This window comes from Bombina bombina, chromosome 2 (assembly GCF_027579735.1).
Source record: "Bombina bombina isolate aBomBom1 chromosome 2, aBomBom1.pri, whole genome shotgun sequence".
Taxonomy (NCBI): Eukaryota; Metazoa; Chordata; class Amphibia; order Anura; family Bombinatoridae; genus Bombina; species Bombina bombina.
This window is the reverse complement of record NC_069500.1, coordinates 671,532,973-671,560,505: the sequence shown is the minus strand read 5'-3', so window position 1 is coordinate 671,560,505 and position 27,533 is coordinate 671,532,973. Positions and strand designations below refer to the sequence as shown.

The 27,533-nt window shown below is 41.0% G+C and overlaps 1 protein-coding gene across 2 annotated transcripts in view; it reads left to right on the top strand.

Annotated features, from left to right (window-relative positions):
* The first annotated feature begins 20,085 nt into the window (after nucleotides 1–20,085).
* Nucleotides 20,086–27,533, top strand: part of LOC128649388 (uncharacterized) — a 46,185-nt gene continuing 38,737 nt past the window's right edge. Inside the window, exon 1 of one of the 2 annotated variants that reach the window (XM_053702629.1) lies at nucleotides 20,086–20,218. The gene's annotated coding sequence lies outside the window, so the exon portion shown is untranslated. The remainder of the gene's footprint in view (nucleotides 20,219–27,533) is intronic. The other variant, XM_053702631.1, reaches the window with a different exon arrangement.

Below are 27,533 nucleotides of genomic sequence, written 5' to 3'. Positions count from 1 at the left end.
GAAGGGTCCGGTTATCCCGAATCTATCCATGGTGTGGAAGAGATGTTCCCATAATACCCTATCAAAGTCTTTCTCTGCATCTACCAGTAGGACACACAAGTCTGTTCTATCCCGCCTTTCACAACCCCTTGGGTGCTCCCAATAGTGGGTGAATAGATGTTGTAGGGTACAGATATTTTTGACCCACGATCTTTCCTTAACAAACCATGTCTGATCTTTGTGGACTATGTGAGGTAGCATAATAGCAAGCCTGTCTGTATTTTAGTGAAGATTTGATAGTCAAAGTTCATTAATGAGATGGGGCGGTAGGATGGGGTTTGTAGTGGGTCTCTGTCAGGTTTTAATATTAGGCATATGTGAGCCTTTGTAAAGATTTGTGACAAAGGGACTCGTCCTTTCATGATACCGTTAAATAGTCATGCTAAGGTGTCTGCAATATCTTGTTTTAGTAATTTATAGAATTTGCTCAGTAGTCCGTACAGACCAGTCGCTTTTTCCAATAGTAGATCTCCTATTGTCTTGAGTACCTCTTGGGAGGTTATTGGGTCGTTAAGAGTGGACAGTTGTTATTCTGTTATTTTTGGTAGAGTGAGTGATTGCCAGAAGGCTGTCTGAAGTGAGGGATCTGGTTTTTGTCCTTGGTATAGTGTTTCATAGTATTACCTAAATGTATTTTGGATCCCCAAACTAGTGTTGGGTACTGTATTGTGTGTCTTAATTGCTAAGATGGTGTTGGAGGGTTTTGTCAGTTTTGTGAGTCTAGCTAGAAGTCTCCTAATTTTATTGCCAAATCCATAAAATTTTGCGTTTGTTGTGTTAAGCGATCTGGTGGCGTCCTGAAATAAGGACACCCCAATTTAATTTCTCGGTATTTAGTCCTATTTCTTTCAGTGGGGTTGAGTAAGTATTTGTTTCTAGCATTTAGTAATCTTTTTAGGAGTGTGTCTTCCCTTTGGTGTTTTCTTTCTCCTAATGCCAATCATGTATGTGTTGGTGAATCCTCTGAAGACCATTTTACCTGCTTCCCAAAAGAGCAGGGGCTTTTCCAGATGATCTCTATACAATGTTTTGTATGCTAACCATTCACCCACTAGGTATCTCTTTAGGTCAATATAATTATATAAATATTTGGGGAATGTCCATCTCCTTATGTGGCTTCTTTCAGGGCTGATTTGAATCTTTATCTATCTGCTGAAGGTTGAGGGGCTATATTGAAATCTTCACCCAGAATTAGAGGTGCATCTGTTCCCGTAGGAGTTTGATGTGAAAATCACTCCAGAATTGTTTTTTATTTAGTGTGAGGTCCATGGATGACTAGTGGGGACTTGTTTACTACCAACCTTATTATTATGTATCTCCCCCTGGGTCAGTTTCTGTTCTTATCAGTTTATAGTGATGATTTTTCAGAAAGAGGACCGCTACTCCCCTGGCTCTACTGCTCTCATACTTTTCCCACCCATCCCTGCTTTAGTTTTTGGTGCTTAATGGGTGTGAGGTGTGTTTCCTCCAGAATTGCTATAGCGGCCGTTTTGTATTTAAATGGCGTAGTATTGTTTTTCTTTTTACCGGGGAAGTAATGCCTCCCACGTTCCAAGAATATAATCACATGTTGGTGTTAGCTGTGGAGCTCAGGCAAGAGCAAAGAGGAGAAGCTTGAGTTGAGTGAGAACTATTAGTGAGTTTAGGCTTAGTGTATGTGTAGAATGCTAGGGGTGTAAGAGAGAAGATCAATCTATAAAATCTGAGAGTTGGAATGTGGGCAGTTCTTATCTTTGGTCTAGCACCATGGGGGTTAAATACTGGCACAACTGGACATGTAATCAGCCAGAGGAAACAGTGAAAAACAATATAACATATATACATTAAAGTAACAAATGGGTTCACAATATGGAAATAAGACTTCCTGTGTTCAAGCTATAATTATCAATGTGTTGCTAACAATGCTGTGGCAAAACAATTAACAGTATTCAATCTATCTTACCCACCCCCCCACACTGAAAAAGGATATGTAACGTTAGAGAAGGTGACCCTCTATAGGGTTCTGGCTGATCTCCAGTCCAGTAAGTTAGTTCAATATGCTGTAGCCCACGTGGAGAGGCACTTATGTCTCATAGGCTGTCCATCCGCTCCACCTGATTCCTCACTGGTGCTAATTTTTGCTTGAATACATTAAGCCTAGAATTTATTTATGTCCCTTTAATGACATAAGTGGATTCCAAAACAGAATATAAATCCAAAAATAAGTGATTAAAGGGATAGTATACACCAATTTTCATACAACTGCATGTAATACACACTACTATAAAGTATATGTACAGAAAATCTAAAAATCCAGTATAAAACTTTTTTAAAACTTACTCTCCCAGTTTAGCATTGTTGATGAGGTTAGCTACGACACCCATTGAAAGGGGCTGGGTAAACAAAAGGAGCAGACACTCCCCACCTCCCTCCTTCCCTGCATATGAAAAGACAGATAACATAATCAGGAGCATGCAGGAGTTTGTAAACACTTGTATACATCTGGCACTGTGGAGGTTGGTTAGGAGTCTAAAAAATCAGCACAATCGGCTAGATTACGAGTTTTGCGGTATGGGTGAAAAAGCAGCGTTAAGGCCCTTTTTCACTGCCGCTGGTATTACAAGTCTTGCAGGTTTAGCTGCACCGCACACTTTTTTGGCTGTAACGCAACGTAATTACCGCAGCTTTCAAAAAGTCCTTTTTCAATGGGACCTCCACAGCGCCGGTATTACGAGTCTGAATGGGAGTCAAAAAGTGAGCGGTACAGCCAATACCGTCAAGATGCATACCGTAAAGTGAAAGTCAGTAGTTATGGGTTTTACGCTACAAAGCTGTAACATAAAACTCATAACTAAAGTGCTAAAAAGTAAACTAATAACCATAAACTACCTATTAACTCATAAACCGCCGCACTCCCGCCTCGCAAACACTAGTTAAATATTATTAACCCCTAATCTGCTGTCCCTAACATCGCCGCAACCTACATTATAGTTATTAACCCCTAATCTGCCGCCCCCAACGTCGCCGCCACTATACTAAAGTTATTAACCCCTAAACCTAAGTCTAACCCTAACCCTAACACCCCCTAACTTAAATATAACTAAAATAAATCTAAATAAAACCTACTATCATTACCTAAATAATTCCTATTTAAAACTAAATACTTACCTATAAAATAAACCCTAAGCTAGCTACAATATAACTAATAGTTACATTGTATATAGCTTAGGGTTTATTTTTATTTTACAGGCAAGTTTGTATTTATTTTAACTAGGTAGAATAGTTATTAAATAGTTATTAACTATTTACTAACTACCTAGCTAAAATAAATACAAATGTACCTGTAAAATAAAACCTAACCTGTTTTACACTAACACCTAACTTTACACTACAATTAAATAAATTACATAAATTAAATACAATTACCTAAATTACAAAAACAAACAAACACTAAATTACAAAAAATAAAAAAAGAAATTATCAGATATTTAAACTAATTACAAATAATCTAATAGCCCTATCAAAAAAAAAAACTCTAGCCTAAACTAAACTACCAATAGGGCCTTTTGCGGGGCATTGCCCAAAAGAAATCAGCTCTTTTACTGGTAAGAAAAATACAAACAACCCCCCAACAGTAAAACCCACCACCCACACAACCAACCCCCCAAATAAAATCCTAACTAAAAAAACCTAAGCTCCCAATTGCCCTGAAAAGGGCATTTGGATGGGCATTGCCCTTAAAAGGGCATTTAGCTCTTTTTCAAGTGCCCAAACCCTCATCTAAAAATAAAACCCACCCAATAAACCCTTAAAAAAACCTAACACTAACCTCCGAAGATCCATATACAGTTTTGAAGACCGGACATCCATCATCAACAAAGCCGGGAGAAGTCTTCATCCAAGCGGCAAGAAGTCCTCAACGAAGCTAGGAGAAGTCCTCATCCAAGCCGGCAGAAGTGGTCCTCCAGATGGGCAGAAGTCTTCATCCAGACGGCATCTTCTATCTTCATCCATCCGGCGCGGAGCGGCTCCATCTACAAGACATCCGGCGCGGAGCATCCTCTTCTTACGACGACTCTTCCAGAATGAAGGTTCCTTTAAGTGACGTCATCCAAGATGGCATCCCTTGAATTTCGATTGGCTGATAGAGTTCTATCAGCCAATCGGAATTCAAGGGACGCCATCTTGGATGAGCTAAATGCCCTTTTAAGGGCAGTGCCCATCCAAATGCCCTTTTCAGGGCAATGGGGAGCTTAGGTTTTTTTAGTTAGGATTTTATTTGGGGGGTTGGTTGTGTGGGTGGTGGGTTTTACTGTTGGGGGGTTGTTTGTATTTTTTTTTTACAGGTAAAAGAGTTGATTTCTTTGGGGCAATGCCCCACAAAAGGCCCTTTAAGTTTAGCTTAGGCTAGGTTTTTTTTTATTTTTTTTTGGGGGGGGGGGTTATTTTGATAGGGCTATTAGATTAGGTGTAATTAGTTTAAATATCTGATCATTTCTTTTTTTATTTTGTGTAATTTAGTGTTTGTTTTTTGTAATTTAGGTAATTGTATTTAATTTATGTAATTTATTTAATTGTAGTGTAAGGTTAGGTGTTAGTTTAAGACAGGTTAGGTTTTATTTAGTAACTATTCTATCTAGTTAAAATAAATACAAACTTGCCTGTAAAATACAAATAAACCCTAAGCTAGCTACAATGTAACTATTAGTTATATTGTAGCTAGCTTAGGGTTTATTTTATAGGTAAGTATTTAGTTTTAAATAGTTTTTATTTAGATTTATTTTAATTATATTTAAGTTAGGGGGTGTTAGGATTAGGGGTTAATAAATTTAGTATAGTGGCGGCGACGTTGGGGGCAGCAGATTAGGGGTTAATAAATGTAGGTAAGTGGTGGCGATGTTAGGGGCGGCGGATTAGGGGTTAATAATATTTAACTAGTGTTTGTGATGCGGGAGTGCAGCGGTTTAGGGGTTAGTATGTTTATTATAGTGGCGGGGATGTCCGGAGTGGCAGATTAGGGGTTAATAAGTATAATGTAGGTCTTGGCGATGTCAGGGGCGGTAGATTAGGGGTTAATAAGTGTAAGATTAGGGGTGTTTAGACTCGGGGTTCATGTTAGGGTGTTAGGTGTAAACATAAATTTTGTTTCCCCATAGGAATCAATGGGGCTGTGTTACAGAGCTTTACGCTGCTTTTTTGCAGGTGTTAGACTTTTTTTCAGCCGGCTCACCCCATTGATGTCTATGGGGAAATCGTGCACGAGCACGTAAAACTAGCTCACCGCGGCTTTCAGCAGCGCTGGTATTGGAGTGCGGTATGGAGCTCAATTTTGCTCTACGCTCACTTTTTGCCTGTTAATGCCGGGTTTTTATAAACATGTAATACCAGCGCTGTAGGGAAATTAGCGGTGCAATAACTTGCAAGTTACTACTAAAAGCTCTTACCGCAAAACTCGTAATCTAGCTGATAGTTCTTAAAAAATAAGCAAAACTTTACATTTTTATAAATACACTACCAGATGGGCTATATAAATGGATCATCTACAAAACATTTATGCAAAGAAAAATCTAGTGTACAATGTCCCTTTGACAAACAATGGGACTTACAAGATGAGTCATTTATAAGCAAGGTGCCATTTACTGAGTACAGAGAGGTTCATCTCACTTAGAACTTGCACAGGGTTTCAGCATGTGAGGTTTTATTCCCATTAGCAGAAGTTCCAGTGAAAACATGATATATCTGATCGAAGCTAAAGATAATGTTCACTATTACTGCAAATAATAGATAAAGAGGGAACTAAAGCAATATGTTTTTGTAACCTATATTATATTTGAAAGTTATTATGGTCTATATTTTTTATAAGGAATATGTGTTTTATATTGAATATACTGTAAAATCATCAAATATAATGCTTGTCTAGAATATGTTTCATGCTGATGTCGCCCCCCTGTAGGTCTTAATAAACTAACTATATCTAATGCATCATTAATTTAAAACTAATTAGGAACAGTGACATAGATTTGCAGCGTTACTCCAATATTATGTCCATCTAATTTAAACACAGCCACTGGATTGTTCTGTAAGATGCTATGAAACATATTGTTCTCTTTTCCTCATTTATGTCTGTACAATCCAGTTTGACATCATGTCATAAAAGTTTATGTGCTGCGTTCTCCCAGCTCCTTGCTAATATCCCTAGCATTCTGCCGACCATCCAAAATCAATACTGCAGCTTCTCTCAATAAATAATGTAGTCTTGAATTAGATCCAAATGTGCACACTGACAATCTAAGGCAATTAGATTCAGCACTAACAAACGGCAATCCCTGGGGTTAGGATGCAGCCAGGGAACAGGAATACTGATGTCATCTTGCTAACGGGAAACCTGGGAAAAGTCAGAAGAGTTCAAACAATGCAAAAGAAGGGATGCCCACCTATATGAACAGATTCATTATAAAGCAGATTATTATAGCAATAACGATGCATTAATTGTAACAAGGTAACATAGTTCCACGACCACTTGATTGCTGAAAAGGGATTCAATGCAATAAGTACCCGCAGCAAAGGTATTAAGAGATTCTATAATCACTTAAAGGAACAGTGTATGTTAAATATTATTCAAAATATTCTTTTAGGTGAAACATTATTAAAAATTATAATAAAAATTACTCTGTATTACAGACTATCTACATCTCATCCATCAGTTTTACAAAATGTTTATAAAGAGGCTTTTTTCCAGCTAAGAGCAGTCAGTACAGATAACTCTGTTCTGCTCATGATCAAACAAAGTAAAAGACCCATGTGAAATGTGAGCTTGGTATTAGGACGCAGACGTCTGTACTAGGTGAGCTTATTAACATACTTACTACTAGAACATCATCTGCATCAAACGTACAGGTAGTTTACAACAATGTTTATTTGAATTAAACCTAGACTGAGGCAGTGAGACAAATGGTATACTTTTGATTATACATGGCTAAAAAGTAAGTAATCCTCAAACACAGATATATGGAAAAGAAGATATGGTATGTTATTGACTCATACAGCTTGTAGACCTTTCTCACGGACACACATTCTCAGACCCCTTACAGTCCCATAATACAAGTTTAATAAAATGTATTTAGTTGATATCCTTGTTCACTGTATTGAATGTTAAAGGGACAGGAAACCCCAACATTTTCTTTCATGAATTAGATAGAAAATACAATTTTTAACAAAATTTCAATTTGCTTCTATTATCAAATTTGCTTCATTCTCTTGTTATCCTGACAGCTAGAGGAACAGTTAGCCAATCAAATGTGTGCAGGCACCAATCAGCAGCTAGCTCCCCCTAGGGTAGGGTATGTGTGTATTCTTTTTCAACAAGGGATACCAAGAGATCAAAGCACATTTGAAAATAGAAGTGGATTTAAAAGTATCTTAAAATTACATCTGAATCATGCAAGTTTAATTTTGACTTTCCTATCCCTTTAAATAGATTGTTAATAGGAAAAAGAAGGACTAACTTAAACGTCTCCATATAGTTAACAACCCCCCCACACACATACACACACACACACACACACACACACACATACACACATACACACATACACACACACATACACACATACACACATACACACACACACACACACTGGTATCAAAACAAAGGGCCAAATTACAAGTTGAGCACAAAAATACAAGTGGTATGGAGGGTAAACATCGCAGGAGCACAATCTACACCATTTGCATTATTTTCACTGGGATTACAAGACCATGGTTATTTATTTGAGAGCAATAGTATAGCTAGTGATAAACTAACAATATCCAATAGTGCAGGAATGTAGTTTCCCTGAGGTAACAGTATTTTATGAGATCAATGGGAGCTGTCCAAGCCAGTGAGCAATAGATCTAAAATACCTACAGTATGTATTGCTCTTCCTGTTACTTTTACATTAAATCAAAACTGTTTTTGGGGACATGAAACACAAATATTTTCTTTCCTGATTCAGACAGAGCATGTGATTTTAAAAAAAATTTCAATTCTAATTTGCTTTGTCCTCTTGCTGTCCTTAGTTGAAAAGTATACCTAGGTAGGTTCCGGAGCAGAAATGCTTTACTGGGAGCTAGCTGATGATTAATGACTGCACATAAGCCTTTTGTTATTGGTTCACTAGAGGTGTTGATCTAGCTTCCATTAGTACATTGTTGCTCCTTCAACAAAGGATAAAACTGTATACTCTATCTGAATCCTCAAATAAACATTTTCTGTTTCCTGTTCCTTTTCTGGATAAAAATACTGGCCATGCTTAATAAGATAAATTTACATAAATAATTATACAGCATAACTTAGGACATAAAGCTGCTAGGACTGATATTGAAGGGACAGTCAAGTCTAAAAAAAACTTTCATGATTCAAATAGGACATGTCATTTTAAACAACTTTCTAATTTACTTTTATCACCAATTTTGCTTTGTTCTCTTGGTATTCTTAGTTGAAAGTTAAACCTAGGACGTTCATGTGCTACTTTCTTAGACATTGAAGGCTGCCTCTAATCTAATTGCATTTTGACAGTTTTTCACCACTAGAGGGCATTAGTGCATGTGTTTCATATACATAAATATTGAGCTCATGCACGTGAATTTACAGAGGATTGAGCACTGATTGGCTGAAATGCAAGTCTGTCAAATGAACTGAAATAAGAGGGCAGTCTGCAGAGGCTTAGATACAAGGTAATAACAGAGGTAAAACGTGTATTATTATAACTGTGTTGGTTATGCAAAACCGGGGAATGGGTAATTAAGAGATTATATATCTTTTAAAACAACAACAATTCTGGTGCTGACTGTCCCTTTAAATAACAATTGGTTTACAATAAGATTATAACACACATAGAAGAAGATTCCTAATGATATCATCTTTATTTATATATTTATTCTTCATTTTCAACTTTGACCTGAGCCTTCAAAATACCGGGTATGTCGGTAAAATACCGGCTGGGTAGTAACCCTACCCACAAATAACAGGGCACATGGCAGGATGCCCTGTTAAAATACTTTGCAAATTAACCATATTTCAAAAAAATGTGCATGAGAAACATTAAAAATATATATTTTAATTCTTACAGAATTAAAAATCAAACATTAGAATAAAAGTATAGGCTGTAACACAAAAGAGTCCTTTATTTTTTTCCTTCCTTGTGTGTAAATCTTAGTTATATCTGTATAATTTAATGCATTTTAAAGTGCATTGCAAGATCATTATGCTGTTTGGTACATAATGTTAATTTAAATGGGACATTATGAAAACTTAAATGCCTGACATAAAATGCTGCTGTAAAAAGTGTGTCTAAGCAAAGACAAGTGAGACGATCAGTGGGAGAGGCAGTACCTAAATGAAGGAAGACCTGAACAATCAATTTTTTCACTTGCTGGTGGTCGATTAAAATCAAGCTTAATTAACCAGAGTACTTATTTTCTAAGCTAGCAAGGTCAGCAGAGGAATAAATAAAGTGCACACATATATTTTTATTTTGTATTTTAGTTAAAAAAAAAGAAAGAAAAGAAAAAGATGAATGAATTTGTGAGCAGCAAACTTATTAAAATTTCTGCTTGTTTTAGTTTTAATTTGGACCTGTTATGATTATTATGAAACAACATTAAAATCTATATTTTTAATAGGGATGTGCATTCCTTTTAGGATGAATGCACATGCACGTTCATACCAAAAATAATTTTCGTAGACGAATATCCGAATAAATGCACCAGAAAAAATTAAAGAAAAATGAAAAAATACTGACGATATTCTTATTCTTCAAGCCTCCAAAATGAATTTTGGAGGCTTGAAGCCCGTGACACTGCACGCGAAGCCACGCACAGCTAGGGGGAAGAGGCGACACGCAGATATTCGCGTGCAGTGTGTCTTCCAACATACCTCACGCACGTCAGCTGGCTAGGGCTCGCTTAGCTGAGCGCTGCATGATGAAAAATGTCATCTTCATCCAATCGGCTCACGCGTATAAACTCGCACGAGGGAAGCCAATCAGATTCTTCCAGACAAATAAGAGTCTGGTGAGAGGAATCTATTGGTCAGTAGTAGAGCCGAGAGTGGTGTTTTGCCTGCACATCGATAAAAAATTTGGTATTTTTATTGATTATTTACTAGGCGATAAGCCTGCCCAGAGGGTAGTCTATGTTTAAAAACTACAACCCCCAAAGCTAAAGTTACAAAAATTAAAATAAAAAAAAATTACAGAAAAAAAAACTAAAGATATCCAAAATAAAAAAATTAAACTAAAACTAAAACCCTTATAATAATAAAAAATCCCCCCTAAAATTAAAACACCCCCTAATCTAATACTAAACAACCAATGGGTTGTTTAGTATTAGATTAGGGGGTGTTTTAATTTTGATTAGGGTTTTAGTTTAAGTTTACATTTTTTATTTTGGATATCTTTTGTTTTTTTCTGTAATTTTTTTTTTTTTTTTTGTAGGGCATTGCCCTAAGTTAAACAGCTCTTTTACCTCTAAAAAAATACTAAATCCCCCCTAACAGTAAACCCCCACCCACCCACCAAACCCCCCAAAATAAAAAAACTAACACTAAACTAAACTACCCATTGCCTCTAAAGGGGCATTTGTATGGGCATTGCCCTTAAAAGGGCATTTAGCTCTTTTACTGCCCTAAAAATAAAGCCTAAACCTAAGCCCCAAATAGGTACTTTACTGTCCCTGAAGTCCGGTAGAAAATGTCTTCTTCAAGACGTATACATCATCTTCTATCTTCATCCGGAGAGAAGGCGGCGCGGAGGTGTGGAGCTGTGTTCCCGATGCCTGGATCCTCAGTGGCGATCCTCAACGGCGGGGCGGTCCTTGGCGGTGGTCATCTACGGTGGCAGTCATTGGCGAAGGCATATACGTTCCTCGGCGGCATGGAGGCTCCACTTCATTCGATGTCCATCGTAGACTGAAGATTGAATGCAAGGTACCGCAATCAATTTAGGGTACCTTGCATTCCTATTGGCTGAAATTTTGATGTATTAGGTAGTTTGCGATGTTGGGGTTGGCGGATTTAGGGGTTAATCATTTTATTAGGTAGTTGGTTGTTTTTGTTTTTTTAATACTTATTTGGGGTGGTTAGTTTTTTTTTAATGCTTATTGCGGGCGTAAAACATAACCATACTTATTGCGGGTGGTTATGTTTTTTTAATGCTTATTGCAGGTGGTTAGTTAGTTTTTTTAATACTTATTGCGGGCGGTTAATTTTTTTTTTAATACTTATTGCAGACGGTTAGTTTTTTAAAAAAATACTTATTGCGGGGGCGGAGTTTGCCATTCTAGCAAGTGGACGCACTAAAGGAGAGCTCTGCAGACCAATCCTGTTTTTATTTCTTTTATCCCCTAAATACCTCCTTATTTTTTACCCTTTGTCTCCCTAACCTCTTTGGGACTATTCCTTTGCGCATTATAAGTTTGGATTTCACCCCAGAAGATCTGACATCCTAACTTGTTTGGGAAATTTTTACTGCGCCACGATTAATTGCGGTGCTATCACAGACAGACTTCCGGATCCGCTCTATCGGAAAGTACAGGCTGACCCCAACTGTTCTAAGGTATCACCCACCTATGGCTGCCTCTGATACCATCAAGCCTCGCTGACAGTACGTACACCACCCGGTGTCTTCAGCCACCCTCAAGCAGACATCAAGAGAGCGCGGCTGCTTTGAACCCATCGGAGACCAGTTTTCTCATTGCCGCTGCTCAGTCGGGTACGCCATTCCAACCCGGCGCAGTGCAAGTGTATACCTCCCCTTACCCACCTTACCCGGACCACTGTGAACCACCACTGAGGCGGAACCGCATTTACTTACCCTCTGGAACCTCCACCCCAGCTCCACAGACAGAGGAGATTGAGGCGACAGCTGCAGCACCGGTCCTCAGGGTAAGCAGTCTCCACGTGGGGTAACATTACGCTGTGGAAGTAGCTGGGAATAGTATACTTGCCCCAAATAAACCTAGCACACTAAAGGCAATTTTACACACAAGGCTCCACAAACACTGTTACAAAGACAGTTGAACTTTCATTGCCTCATAGCTCAGACATAGTGAGGCCTCACATACCGCTTATATCAGTGATGTCTTACTGTGGTTACGAATACTGTCTGTTCACTACCAAAAGTTACTAAAGCCAGCTCAAAGTATCTTCAGATAAGAACTAGAAATCCCTGCAATCAAAGCATCTACCCTTCTGGTTGCAGTGACTTACTTAGATACTGACTCTCTCCACACTCCTCAGCACTGCATCTGGAGAAACTTTATATCTCCTTCTCCTGTTATAAGTTATTTGGGGATTGAAACATCTACTGGAGTTTATCTGCTGTGTCCTTAACCTGTAAAATTATTGCTCCGAGGGAACTGCTCTATTTGGCACTACTGAGAAAAGTTAACTATACTAAGTCAGGCATAAAGATTTACAGATGACCTGAACTGTCACCTGTGGGAACTTTCAGCCCCCCACTGATCCCCCCTTACTACCCTTCACAGCTGTACTCCATCAACATCTCAACTATATTTTTCCTTTTTTCCTTTTTTTTTTTCCTGGATGTCTATGGTGTAAAACTAACTGTTACTATATCTATCTGACCTCTCTCCCCTCCCTTTCCCGTTGGCCCACTGTGCCCATGGGTCATACCCCATAATTCCCTTATCCTTACTCGCTCGGGAGAGAGCAATCCCCTGGGAAGAGAGACACTTACCATAGAAACATCTCTCAGAGCACATTCAATTAAAATTAAGTGAATAGAGGGAGGGAACAACTCAGTACCAGTGAGAGACTTTTACCAGACTGCATAATTGATTCTTAACCAGCAGGTCATTATCCCATGTTGGGCTAGGCGCCATTGCCTGGGGGGTGCCTGACACATACCCTCTGCTCCACAATTTATGACTGAAATCAACACAGGAACCCAACCTAGAGAGTCTCTGACTTATATGATCTATCATAAGTAAGATGGCCCACTCACAAAGAAAGAAACAGAAAAATGGGGCATACCGAAACGGACACTTTCAGATAATTTCTCAAACAAGAATTCATTTGACCAGGACTTGTCTGATGAGGACTTAAGAGACTCAATCATCTCCACCAAAGAATCTTCTCGGTCCCTCTCCCTCTCTACAGAGAGAGTAGCCCACCCTTCTATCCTCGAATCAATCAAGGATCTATCGAACAAAATGGACTCACACTACACTTCTCTAAAGCAAGAACTTAAGGCATCAGTATCTGAGTTGAAGAGAGATATTTCCCTACTAGGGGAGAGAACAGAGTCTCTGGAAAAAAAAACAAGAAGATCTACATGTTGACCATTCCAACCTGTTAAGTTATGCTCAATCACTAGCAGAGATGATATCTGGTTTGGAGACCAAATTAGCAGATCAGGAGGATAGATCACGTCGGAACAACCTCAGAATAAGGGGTGTTTCTGAAGAACTTGGTCCAGCGGAGCTGCTTACCCACCTACAGTCCCTCTTCACAGAGCTACTTGGTTCTACTTCCCCTCAGGAGAGCCTTATTGACAGAGCTCATAGAGTCCTTAGACCACGAAATGCACCCATGGGGTCTCCCAGAGATGTAATTGTTCGATTACATTGCTTCACATTTAAAGAGAGAGTCCTCAGGGCTTCATTCCAGAATAAGAACATGAAAGACACATTCCAGGACATACAGATTTTCCCAGACCTCTCTGCCCACACTCTATCTAGGAGAAGACTCTTTCATCAAGTTACCCAATGCCTTCGTAATAACAATATTAAATACAGATGGGGTTTTCCTGTCCGTATATTTTTCCAATTCAATGATACCCCATACACCATCATAACTCTTGAACAAGGTTTCCAGATTCTGCAATCACTGAAACTCCTCTTGTCTGACAACCATCCTTCAGCTCCCAAAGAAAATACTAAGAAGCTCAATGCCACAGCAGCCTCCTGGCAGCCTCAACACCAAACCTTCAGTTTTCAGTCTTCAAGGGGAGATCCCCCATCATCACCGCCATCGAAAAGACCTCAGATGTAAAGAGAAAGTCTCAATCATCAACACACTGCAATCCCTCTTGCTAAATCTTACAAGGCCTATATCTCCCGGACTGCCCGCTCTTCTACCATTATACCCATGTGTTGTCTCTGCCCTTTTTTCCCCTGACATCCCCTACTAAATGACACTGTTTATCTCCTCGGGACTCTCAGCTAACAGAGACTGGAAGAGGATGGATGGGTAATGTAAATGTAAATTATCCATGTTATTGTTAGTGATTCACCACTTAGCTCATATGTTTTGATTTTTATTGTATTCTGTATTACACTGTATTGTTGTATCTAACCACTTTATGTTATTCATAATAGGCCTAATTAATTCGTGATTTCATACTTGGAGTTATTCCCCAGCTTATATTTAAGTTAGCTTATAGACCGGATATTTTTTATAAATACGACTAGCTTTACGCTCAGGAACCCACTTTAAGTACACCCTCACATGATATATGTTCTACTCTCCACAGCCTGCTGGTACTGTGCACTCTACTTTAGACTTTAATAGGGTACTTTTTCCCCTCAACATAGTGGGACAATTATGTATATAGCAGAATTTATCTTAGCCCTTAATTGATTGATTAACACAGGTCACCATCTAACATAGAAAAATCTTGTAAATTAATCATAATGGTTCCTCTGGAAGGTGGTGTTTATCTATACTCCGCCTTCAAAATTCTCATAACCTACTCCCCTCGTCTTATTCTACGGACACTACATTAAGATAAGCAGGTTGAGTCTAGCAAGCCAATGCACACTTGACCTTTCCCATAGTAGTACTAACTATCTGAGTCATCAAACACACAGCACCAGGTCACGTTAGTTAGAACTGCTCTCATGATCTATATACAACTATGGTGCTATTATATAAGTTTATCCCTACACGGCTAAGAAATGTAATAGTTCCCTTACAGCAGTCTTCTTTATAATACTGTTGTACATCTGGGTCCCCCCCTTGCTCTGAATGTTATATTTGAAATGTTTGAAATGTTATTTATGTTTGTATTGTTACATTTTGTTAGTACTTGATAGACCAATCTCCTCCCATAGCCTTTATTCTTATTGGGTGTTGTCTCCTTTTGTTCACTCTCTTCCTTTCTGACTTCAGCCTGAAAAGTGAAGTAGAACCTCAATCAGGCACCCCCCCTCTCAGTACCTCACTTATACTAATTTTACCCCCCCCCCCTCAGACTAATCCACATTAGTCCCTTTAGGGACCTTAAACTCCGGAATTACTGCAATAGTCACTACAGGCATTGCATCATAGATTTCACCCTCAACTGCCCCTCCTTTGTTGGCCCTTTTCCTTAGATATTCCCCCTCTTAGTTTTGGTTAATTTTATTAACATTCTTCTGTTTTCCCCTTCTCCTCCTCCTTTTATTTCAGGTCTGCACCTCTATTTTTACACCACAAACCATTCTAATTAAAAGTTCATCATCTAAGCAACTCTAGCCTCCCGTTGCTCTCCTTCCCTAACTTCCCTTTACCCCCAAATTCGAGCTGCTTTTGCCCGCTGCATCCCTCTCCCTTAGCTCATAAAGTGGGCTCTTCATACTTAAGAATAGTATTTTCTCTCTTATCATAACTCTCTCATAGTTCCCTAAGATAGGACTTGGAGAAATATAGTCTTATATCTACAATGTCAGAATTGAAGTTTCTAACCCTTAATACCCAAGGGCTTAACTCCCCGACCAAGCGTAGTTTATTACTCACCATGCTATCACGCAATAAAGTTGATGTAGCTTTTATCCAGGAGACGCATTGGCTAGTTAACACAAATTTTGCATATACATACAGAAAATTCCCCACTGTAGTCACAGCATCTTTCCACTCCAAAGCTAGAGGGGTTGCCATTCTGGTTGGCTCCTCAATCCTATATGAACCGATATACATAGAAAAAGACCCCCAAGCACGTTTTATAATTTTAATCTGCAAACTCAATTATAAACTATTTACATTGGTAAATATCTATAAACACAACTCAGGGCAAATTCGATTTCTTAGACAGCTGCTGGAGTCTGTGTCAGCCGTGACCCAAGGAGAACTGATTTGGGGAGGGGATTTTAACCTCATTTGGAACCCCCTGGTCGATAGAACAGGCCCCCCAATTTCTACATCGGAGAGGACGTTGCACCCTTTGTCTACAGCCTTCCAAAACTTGATTAAACAGTATAACCTTTACGACGTCTGGAGAGCGGTTCATCCGAATAGACGAGAACACACTTTCTATTCAGCCCCCCATAAGTCTCATACTCGGATTGATCTCTTCTTCTTAAGCTCACACCTGTTAGATGCGATTTCAGACGCGACGATCTTGGTGATCTCGTGGTCAGACCACGATTCCCTGACAATTGTGCTAGGTAATCCCCCCCTACACGCGGTGGGCATCTCATGGCGACTCAAAAATTTTCTGGTCACTACACCTGAGATTAAGGCAGAGACTTTAACAACATTCACCACCTTTTTGAGTGTCAATCGAACTCCTCTTCGGTCGGAAGAGGTGATTTGGGCTACTCTCAAGGCATATCTCAGAGGTTTTTTTAATGACAAGCTCGCCCAAATTAGAAAGGTACGAGGAGCCTCGCTCGCATCTCTTAATTGTCAACTCAGAACTCTGAAGCTCAAACTCTCTAACTCCTATTCTGCTACAACAAATGCTCAAATTTCAGAGATTATTAAGCAGATAAAGGAACTGGAAGTCAATGAAACTCAGCGCTTGTTAGAAAGACTTAAACAAGTCTACTATCATAATAATAATAATAAAGTCTCTACATTATTGGCCAGGAAACTTAGAAATCGAACGGCACAAGCCAAAATAGCTTCTATAAATACCTGTAGTGGCTGTGTAACGTCTCCATCTGATATTGGAGAAGCTTTTAAACATTTCTACTACCAGCTATATAACCTAGGCTCCTCAGACCCTATGAAAACTCTTGACCCAGATAGTATTCGTAGATACCTCTGCTCCCTAAATCTCCCTAAAATGTACCAAGCGGATACAACAGCTTTGACATCCCCTATCTCTCCTGAGGAAGTTACCTTAGCTATTAGAGACCTTAAAATAGCGAAATCCCTGGGCCCAGATGGTTTCACGAGCCAATTCTATAAATCCTACTCCCCTCAGATTTCTCCAATTCTCTGTAAGGTATTTAATGAAGTATTAAGCAGGGGTAGCTTTTGGAAGGAATTTCTTGAAGCTTCAATTACCACCATACTAAAATCGGGCAAGGATCCTCAGGACTGTGGGAGCTACCATCCAATTTCTTTACTTAACATAGACACTAAACTTTACGCCAAGATATTAGCAAATCGCCTTGCCCGAATCACCCCCACCCTGATACACCCAGACCAAGTGGGATTTATACCCCGAAGAGAAGGCCCAGACGCCACATGACGCGTTTTGGACATATTATTGGAAAGTGCAAGAGGAGATACCCCCACGTTAGCCCTATCATTAGACGCTGAGAAAGCCTTTGATAGGGTGAGGTGGGAGTACTTATGGGAAACTCTGCGCACCTTTGGGATCCCAGAACAATTTATTACTGCAGTTCAAGCTCTCTATTCTAGTCCGTCTGCCAGAGTTAAGGGAATAGGATTTCAATCCAATAGTTTTGACATAACAAATGGGATGAGGCAGGGTTGCCCCCTCTCCCCACTCCTGTTTGCTCTCTCTATTGAGCCACTTGCTCAAGCTATCAGATCGGACCCGGATATTGGCTCCCATCAACACACTATCTCTTTATATGCAGATGATGTAACTCTTTTGCTCACAGATCCACTCAGGTCACTTCCTGCTGTGTTCAAAATCATCTCTAAGATCAAGACCCTAAGTTACTATAAACTAAATTTTGCTAAAACTGAGGCTTTACATATCAATGTTACACCTCAGGATCTCCTTATTCTGCGCGAAAGATATAGATTTCAATGGTCACCCCACTCCCTAAAATTACTAGGTATTCATCTCTCCCCAAATGTCTCCACTGTCATCCTCAAGAACTTTACGGAGAGAATGCCAGAATGGAAAAAACTATTGGACTCATGGGATTATCGCGAAATTTCCTGGACTGGCAGAATCGCGGCCATTAAAATGTCTTATATTCCAAAGATTATCTATCTATTCCGCACTATCCCACTTAATTTACCTCGGCCAATTCTTAATAAACTTCAGAGCCTCATCACTTGTTATGTCTGGAAGGGCAAGAAACCTCGAACGTCGAGACAAACTCTTCAAAGACCTAGTGATAGAGGAGGCCTAGGAATGCCTAACATCATTCTCTACTATCAAGCGGCGCACCTAGCTCATCTGATAGAATGGGGTCGCAATGATAGCCCAGCCTCATGGAGAGAAGTAGAACAGTCGCTTCTCCCTTCAGACGTGGGATTGACAGACCTCCCTTGGATTCCCTCCCATTATTGGAAAAGTCTCTATACCACACACCCGGTGATTTTAGATACCCTCAGATTCTGGGATCAGGTGAGACACTTAAATTCGATCGCTCCCCATCCCTCCCCATGTCAAACCATTAATAGTGTTCTCTTCTGCTTACCTGATACTCATATCTCCAGCTGGTCTTCTCTTGGAGCAGACCGTGTAGTTGATCTCTACGATCATACTGGAGGTATGTCCCATTCATCGATTTGCAATAAATTACGGATTCCAGCTCCGTTGAAATTTGAGGCCTTCCGACTTTGTTCCATAGTCAGATCATGGGTATTCCCTAGAGAGAACCTTAGACCTGCCACAGTGTGGCAGCAGCGATGGTCTCTACCTCACAAAATTAAGGGAACCTTGTCGTTCCACTACGAGATACTACTGGATCCCTCCTCACAACAAAAAGCTTTGCAGTTTATAGCTTGGGAGACCGAACTTAACTTCACGGCTGACGCCGACTCCTGGTACAGAGAACTTAAGTCTACTAGAAAGTTATTACACTGCACATCCCTTTGGGAACTCCACTACAAAATCGCAGTACGATGGCACTTAGTACCAGTCACCCTTCATAGAATATATGACTCTCACTCCCCTGTTTGCTGGAGGGGCTGTGGACAACTTGGAACTCAGGCACATATCTGGTGGTTCTGTCCTAGAATCTCCTCCATGTGGCTTTGGGTAACTAACCTTCTACACTCCCTAGGCATCATTCTTCAGCTTAGTCCCCAAATTGGCCTGCTGCACCTGAATATCCCAGCCATTACCCCTACACATAAAGCCTTATCTATCTATGTACTAATGGCCACTAAATTAGAAATAGCGAAAGCATGGAAACAACTTTCTCCCCCTACCACCTCACAAATTTTAGCTACAGTCAACTATTTATCAAAAATGGAAGCTTACTCCCATTCAGCCCTAGATAAACTAGATTTCTATCACGCAACTTGGGCACCATGGTGGGAAAAATTCTCTAATTAAACAAGCTTGACACTAATTAGACCTTGGTCACCTCCTTCTAATATAATATACTTCTACTTTTTTACTGTATACACCTATTTTCCATCCCCCTTTCTGACCCAATATTTTTATTTTCTCCATTTCTTACCCCGTTATCCTTCTTGAGGCTATTCTATGAGAGTATATGTTCCCACTTACTTATATTTACGTTTAAATACGCTTTATTAATATAAAACTGAGAAAAATGTTAACTGAAGTATCATGCAACATTGGAATATCGTTTGTACTGAAACTATCAAAACTGCACTAGTGGTTGTTATTATTTCTCTTTTGTCTGTATCATTGAAAATGCTACATTTGTATGATATTCTTGTATTATGTGTTTTTCTCAAATAAAAAATTTATTAAAAAAAAAAAAAATACTTATTGCGGGCAATTATATTTTTCTTTTAATACTTATTGCGGACGATTATGGTTTTTTTTTTAATACTTATTGCGGGCGGTTAGGTTTTTGTTTTTGTAATGCTCCGTTTGCCTTTGCTGCATCCATGTGAATTCTGAAAATGACAAGGTGGTGAAAGAATCCACCTTTGCAACATTCTTTTGAGTGCCTCGGGCTGCCAGCATTCCTTTGAGGATGCGTGCGCAAATGGAGACACTGATGGACGCGTTGGAAGAAGATATTGGCTGCTTGGAAGTAGACTTCACCCTCTGGAACAAGACTTCACCGCCAGACTTCAGGAACTGTGAGTACCTATTTGGGGGTTAGACTTTTTTTTAGATTAGGGATTTAATGGGCACTTGTAAAATAGCTGAATGCCCTTTTAAAGGGCCAGTAAACCTAAAAAATAATGTTATATAATTCTGCACTTAGGTTTACTGGCCCATTAAGGGCAGTAAAAGAGCTGAATGCCCTTTAAAGGGCAATGCCCACACAAATGCAATGGGTAGTTTATTTATTTTTTGTGTTAGGTTTATTTTATTTTGGGGGTTTGGTGGATGGGGGTTTTACTGTTAGGGGGGACTTAGTATTTTTTTAGAGGTAAAATAGCTGTTTAACTTAGGGCAATGCCATATAAAAGACCCTTTTAAGGGCTATTGGTAGTTTAGTTTAGTTAAGGGGGTGTTTTTATTTTGAGGGGGCTTTTTTATTTTCATAGGGATTAGGTTTAATTTTTTTATTTTTGATAATTGTGTTTATTTTTTATATTATTGTAGACTTTTTTTTTTAATTTTAGATTAATTTAAACATTGTTTTTTTATTTTTAAAATAATGTTAAGTTTTTTTTTTAATTGTAATTTAGTATGTTTTAATTTAATGTATTTGGGGTTAATTTAGGTGGTGTTAGGTTAGGGGGCTTAGTAATTAAATTAGTTATTTGTGTTGTGGGGGGGTTGGCGGTTTAGGAGTTAATAGGTTAATTAGGTATATTTGCGTTGTGGGGGTTAGCTGTTTAGGGGTTAATAGTGTTGATAGGTAGATCGCGCTGTGGGTGAATGGCAGGTTGTTGGTCATAGTTTTATTAGGTAGATTGAGATGTGGGTGAATGGTGGATTAGGGGTTATAAGTTTTATTAGTTATTGCAAAGGGGGTTGGCGGTTGACAGGTAGATATTGCCCATTCGTTAGGTGTTAGTTATTATTTTCAGGGGGTTACGCTGCTTACATTTTCAGCGCAAGGCTTGCTGCGTCTGCCTATGTGTGGCAAGGTGAAAATGTAGTAAAATTTTTCCATTTTTACTGTGTTAGTCCTTGCACTGAATATGTGATACCGATTTGCGACGCGGTTCTATGTTAGCTTATGGGAGTAAAAATAGCGGGCGAAGGGTGAAATATACGCTCTGCATTTATATGCAGCGCCATATATGTCATAGCAAAACCGAACTAAAAACCGGTGTTGACGGCTTTTGCGGGCAACGCCGCATATATGTAATCTCACCCAAGGTAAGGTAATTGAATATTTGTAATCCTTTTCACTGTGCAAGTGTATAAAAACATTTTTTTTCTCCCTTTAGCAGTTGTTAAATGGTTAAATGATCTTCCAATAATACTACTCTGTTCATTCTCCTCTGCTGGCCCACTGGAAGAAACTATTTTTTTAGTGGTGAGGTTTTCACAGCTCGGCCAATCCGCATGTATGCCCTATGGCTCACCTGAAGGTGAGCCATAAGGCATACATACGGATTGGCCGAGCAGTGAAAACGTCACTGCTAAAAACAAATATAAAAAAAAACAAACTGAAGGGGGCGATATAAAATCGATGAATAAAAAGCAATGTCATAAATCACAAATCATAAAATGGCAAATCACAAATAATAATAAAAAGAAAAGTGAATAATGCGGTTATAGACACAAAATAACCAGATTAGACAATTCAAGTCTTCGGTTCGTAGAGGTGATATATAAACACACAGTCCCTTAGAACTTCTCCTTAGGCTGCCATCTTCTTCCACTTCATACAGAAAGTCACAAAAAAGATCTAGAAAAACAAAGAGGCGCCCTTGTGTGTATCTCTCTTCAACAAACTGCGACCTTAAAGTGCTGGAAATAAGGGTACTCACATTTGTTGAAATCACTCTCTCGTGCTAGCAGAAGCACACTGACAACTCTCAGCCTGTCAGTTGGCTGACCTCCAGACACTCCAACGTTCAGTTGCTGCCACTGTTTTCCCAATAAAGCCAGCTCCAATAGTCGTAAATAAAAGCATTTATTAAAACATTGTAAAATAAGGCAAAGCATGAAAAGAACAAAAATACTCTGGCAAACCTCCAGGTGTTATATATAAAACATTATTACTTTATTAGGAGCAGAATACAGTCCTCATAAAAAACGGTAAAAACAAAGTCTCTCAACAGGACTGTGTGTCTAACGCGTTTCGGCTGATTACACGCCTTACTCATAGACATTGTAAAATAAGCACAACTATATAGCAGAAAAGGAGAACATTAAGCATAAAAGTCTCCATATGACATACATGCGTATTAGCCAACCAGTGAAAACGTCACTGCTAAAAAATAATAATAGTAGCTTTTAGTGGGAGGATAGGGAATGGAGTAGTATTAGGAGAACAGAATTTACACAACCGCTAAAAGGAGAGAAAAAAAGTATTTATACACAGTGACAAGAGTGGTGTACTTTATGATTGTTTCCTCACAGAGCTCAGTCATGAGCTATGTTACATTAATTTGGACTGGCCAACTGTGCTTACCCTCTCTGACTTTCGCTTTGTAGGTTGAAGACTTTCATTCCGCTGCTAAATCTACCATTTAAATCTGTGCAATTTGTATTATGTAATTAGATTTTCTTTTTATATATATACTGATATGTGTAAATACAAGTACTAAATACACATTGTCCATAACATTATATAACCAATGGGGGCTCTTGCACTAGCTTGTCTCTCAGTAAGAGTAAGGTTAATATACTCCTGTAATAAGGGAGTATAAATAAAATAATCAGATTGAGGAAGTAACGTTCTTGTAACTTGAAACATCTCAGGTGCTACACGTGTGACCAACAAGTATCAAACGGTATAAACTTAATTAAACTCTTATTTTGTTTAATTGATATTCTAAGTGCAGCTTTCATTGAAATTTGTACATTCATTACTGTATTACCTTGTACCTAAGCTCATGCTTATGCAACTGTCACTATTGACTGTGGATTAACATCAGAATATAAATATCAATATATATATATATATATATATATATATATATATATATATATATATATATATATGTGATGGATCCCCTGCTACCCCGACTGGGTAGCTCCGCCAAAACGATCTTCCAACACCTGGAACCAGCCGCTATGTAGTGGAAAAAAAGTGATTTCAGCAATCCCCACCCAAATAACTAGGTGGAACAAAGAAGAACTCTTTATTGGGACAAACACAGAACATTTATACAGGAACTCATCTTGATAAGAAAAAGGGCAATCCCACAATTTTCCCACCATTCCTGCCCCTCCAGACAGGCTGGTGCCTCCATAGCAGCCACAGTACCACAGAGTCCCAGTACCCAGGGGCGGAGGTTTTGGGGTGGACATTTTAAAGCTCTAGGACCCCAGATGCCACAGTCCAAAAAGGACCGTGATTCGTTACTGGGGACCGGAGTTACAGCTCGGTAAAGATTGGGGGTTAGGGGTGTCCAAAACCCCCAGTTCCCCAAGTAGCTCCCCTCCATCAATTCCACAACCCCTTGTCCTCCCTAGGGCTACCCATCCCCAAAAGAGCGAAGCTGTGGGGCAAAGGGCCGCTGGGGCGACCAGGGGCAAAGTTAGAGGGTGTCCTGCTGTTCTGTAGCTGACCAGGAGTTCCAGGAGCCTGGCCAGCTGGAGAGGGGTTAGGCGGGTGTCCGTTGTGAGGCAGCCGACCGGGAGTTCCAGGAGCCCAGCCAGGTCAGAGACTAGCTCTTCTCTAACAAAGTAGGAACCCAAAAACAAGCACCCAATGATTCCTAGAGATTGCGGTGGCTCTGAGGAGCCCAAGTCTGCTGAGAAACAACAGGGGTGAGGTAGTAGGGGGGTAGGGGTTTAACCCTTGCAGCCCAGTGCCCGTGACAACTCCCCCCTTCAAGTTTGGCAGACCCGGCTAGATCTACACGGGTCTACTTGGGGCTGTCCGAGGAGCACTCTAGTTCAGTCTGCCAGGAAAGTCCATCAGCATTTCCTTCGCTTTTTCCCGGCCTGTATTGAACATTGAAGTTGAAGGGCTGCAGAGCTAAACTCCACCTTAGCAAGCGTGCATTATCTCCTGATACTCGGTTCAGCCACACCAGAGGGTTGTGGTCTGTGAGGACAGTGATAGGCCTTCCATATAGGTATGGTTGCAGTTTCTTGAGGGCGCATACCAGGGTCAGGCCTTTTCCCTGCAACGTAGCCCACCTCTCGGGGTAACAGCTTCCTACTGATATAGGCTACGAGGTGGTCTTGTCCTCCTTCATCCACTTGGCTTGCTCCCAACCTGAACATGGAGACATCTGAATGAACACAAAAATGTTTGTTGGGGTTAGGAGCGGCCAAGACAGGGGCAGAGACCAAAACAGCCTTGAGGCTCTGGAAAGCAGTCTTTCATTCTGGGGACCACAGGACCTGTCAGGCAGTCTTTTACGGGTCAGGTCAGTCAGGGGTTTTGCCAGGGTACTGTAATTAGGGACGAACCAAAGATAATAACCAGCGGTTCCTAGGAATGCTAAGACTAGGTACTGGACCTCCGAGCACTGTATAGTGCATTGTCTGGCTTCAGAGTGAGCCCGGTGGCCCTGAGGCGATCTAGGATGATGCTTAGGTGGACAAAATGGTCCTCCCATGTGTTGCTAAAGATGGCAATGTCATCCAGATATGCCCAGGCATAGTCCTGGAGGCCATCCAGCAGGCGATCCACCATTCTCTGGAAGGTGGCTGAAGCATTCTTCATCCCAAATGGCATGAAATGGTAGAGGCCAAAAGGGGTGATAAATTCAGACTTGGGGGCTGACTCAAGGTCTAGAGGGATCTGCCAGTATCCCTTGCAGAAGTCAAGAGTGGTCAGTAAATGACCTTGGGCAATTCTGTCCAGGAGGTCATCAAATCGGGGCATGGGGTAGGCATCGGTAGTGGTTCTGTCATTGAGCTTACGGTAGTCAATGCAGAACCGGGTAGTGCCATATTTCATTCGTACCAGTCCAACCGGGGAGGCCCAGGGACTGTTGGAAGGTTCAACAACACTGAGGTCCAACATTCCCCGTAGCTCCCAGTGCATACTGTCTCTGACAGCTTTGGGGACTCTGTAAGTGGCCTGCTTCAGGGGGATCTGTTCCAGAGTCTTTACTCCGTGTATGGCTGCTGTGGTATACCCGGGGACATTAGAGAACATCTCTTGCTGGCCTTCTAGCAAGTGCTGGACTTGCTGCCTCTGGGCAGTCGCTAACCTCTCATCTAGGGCAATATCAGCTATTCCTTGGGTGGTTTCATTGGGAAGGGGAAGCTCCGGCATGGGGATACTCTCTGAGTCCTTCACAGCCGGGGCACATATCGCGGCCACATCTTGGGCTCGCCTAGAGTATGCCTTCAGCATGTTCACATGGAAGGTTCTCTGGATCCTGCCATCTGAGCATTTGGCTACTAGGTAGGCAGTGTCATTAATTTGCTCTACTACGCAGTAAGGGCCTTGCCAGGCAGCCTGTAACTTGTCTGTTTTGATAAGCTTCAGGGCAAGCACCTTCTGTCTCAGAGTCAGTGTGTGGGTATGAGCATTTCTGTTGTACCACCGCTTCTGCTTACTCTGAGCACTCTGGAGGTTCCCCCGAACTTGTTCGGTGAGATCCTTCAGTCTAACCCGGAGGCGGAGGACGTACTCCACAATTTAGTGGCCTTCCTCCTCAGAGCTCCCTTCCCAGTGTTGTCTAACAAGGTCCAAGGGACCCAGTACTTGCCTACCATAAACTAACTCAAAAGGGGAAAACCCTGTGGATTCCTGGGGCACCTCTCTGTAGGCAAAGAGGAGGTGCGGCAATAAACTTTCCCAATCTTTGTGGATGGAGGAGAAGGTCCTCAGCATTTGCTTTAAGGTTCAATTAAACCTCTTGCATAACCCATTAGTTTAAGGGTTATATGGCATGCTGTGCAGGGGTTTAATGCCACACAGCTTCCATAGCTGCCTAGTAATGTCCGCAGTAAACTGTGTTCCCTGATCGGAGATCATTTCCCGAGGGAAGCCTATCCTGGTGAATATCCGGAGCAGGGCATCTGCCACGGTTTCCGCCTGGATATTGGCCAGAGGGATTGCCTCCGGGTAACGGGTGGCATAGTCCACCACAATGAGAATATATTTATTTCCGGAGGGACTGGGTCAGGCTAATGGACCTACTATATCCACAGCAACTCTGCTGAAGCGTTCATCAATAATGGGGAGGGGGTGCAGGGGAGCTTTCTTGTTGTCACCGGTTTTCCCTACTTTCTGGCATAGTTCACACATTCTACAATAATCCTTCATTTCTGCTCTGATTCTGGGCCAGTAATAGATCTGATCAAGGCGGTGATGGGCTTGGGTCTTCCCTAATTGCCTGGCTAGGGGAATGTCATGTCCTATTCATAGCATAGAATTTTTCTGGTACACCTAGCTGTCGTTTAGGCACCTGACTCTTCCGTCTCTTGGAGATCCGGTACAGGAGCCCTCCCACCCACTGGAAGCGCTCCTCACCGGGTCCTTGGGGGTCGGACTCTACTTGGTCTCTGTATTGGGCTAGGGTCAGGTCACTAAGGGTGGCTTGGGCGAAATCAGACAGGGGTGCCCAGGGAAGTTGGTCAGGGGGAATAATAGCCTTGCTGGGCAGTAGGTCTGGGCCGGGCAGTAGGTCTAGGGTAGGAGGCTGAGGCAAGGGGGTAGTTGGGACGGTTCGTCAGGAATGGGTAGAGGCTGGGAAGGAGGTCGGGATGGGGGGATGGGGTTGAGAGGTAGTCAGGGAAACTGGTCTTACCTGTGGTCCCAGTCCTGCAGAAATGCCTTGCTGTCGTGTCTGCTGGCAGGTGATAACTGCAGCCACCTCCAGGAGAGTATCTCCCATAAAGGCGGAGACAAGGTGGCCGAGGTCATTGCTTAAAAGCACCTCGGCCAGCAACTTCCTCATAATGCCCACCTGCACAGCATGGGCACCTGCACCCCAGTTCATATAGACTTGTGCTATGGGAGCCTGGAAAACAGTGCTGCAAGCCACTTGGATACCAATGGTTTTCCATGCGCGGCTTGAGTTGGGGGCCAAGTGAGGCTGTATCAAGGTGAGAGTAGCACCAGTGTCCCTTAATCCTTGGGCAGCCTGTCCATTGACCAAAACTTCCTGGCAATGATGCTGGTGATTGTTCACGGATGCTGTTCCCACCTCCTGCAAAACCCCAATCTCCTCACTGTCCCATTCGACAGGTGTGGTCCTCATAAGTGTAGTGGGTGACGTTTGGTATTCTGGGGCTGTAGCTCAAGCCCACTGTGGGGTTGGGGGGTGCCTTGGCTGCATGTATGGAGAGGCTGTGGTTATCTTGTGTGAGCAGTGGTATCAGAGGTGTCCCACCTGTCTGCATTCAAAA